We start from the raw sequence: 517 nt of genomic DNA, 5'->3' as shown, positions 1-517 counted from the left end.
TATTTAACATAAATATTTTTTTATAAAACATCATTTAAGAATGCTGACTTAATATCTAACTAAAACGCTTTCTAATTCTTGTGTGCAATAATAGTAAATAATAATCTAATAATATCTAACTAAAACGCTTTCTAATTCTTGTGTGCAATAATAGTAAATAATAATCTAATAATATCTAACTAAAACGCTTTCTAATTCTTGTGTGCAATAATAGCAAATAATAATATAATGATATCTATTTTTACAGCAGAAGCAAAGTTATCTGAATAATCAACATGAAATATGCGAGTATATCCTTAACTACGAGTATAACCTTGTGTTTGTTGATATAACTGCATGCATTTAGTTTAGTTTTAAACACCAACTTTACTCCAATGATGTATTTTAATCAAAAGTTAAGATTTTAATCAAAAGAAAGATGCAGAGCATTTTGCTTTTCAAGCTGCTTCTCTTAAAACTTTATTGTTGCAAAGCTTCTTTTTGGACCGCCTGGGCAATCTATCAAATTAATAAACAC

Source organism: Populus euphratica, unplaced genomic scaffold (assembly GCF_000495115.2).
Source record: "Populus euphratica unplaced genomic scaffold, PopEup_1.0 scaffold25.1, whole genome shotgun sequence".
In the NCBI taxonomy this organism is placed as follows: domain Eukaryota; kingdom Viridiplantae; phylum Streptophyta; class Magnoliopsida; order Malpighiales; family Salicaceae; genus Populus; species Populus euphratica.
This window is presented reverse-complemented; position numbering follows the sequence as displayed.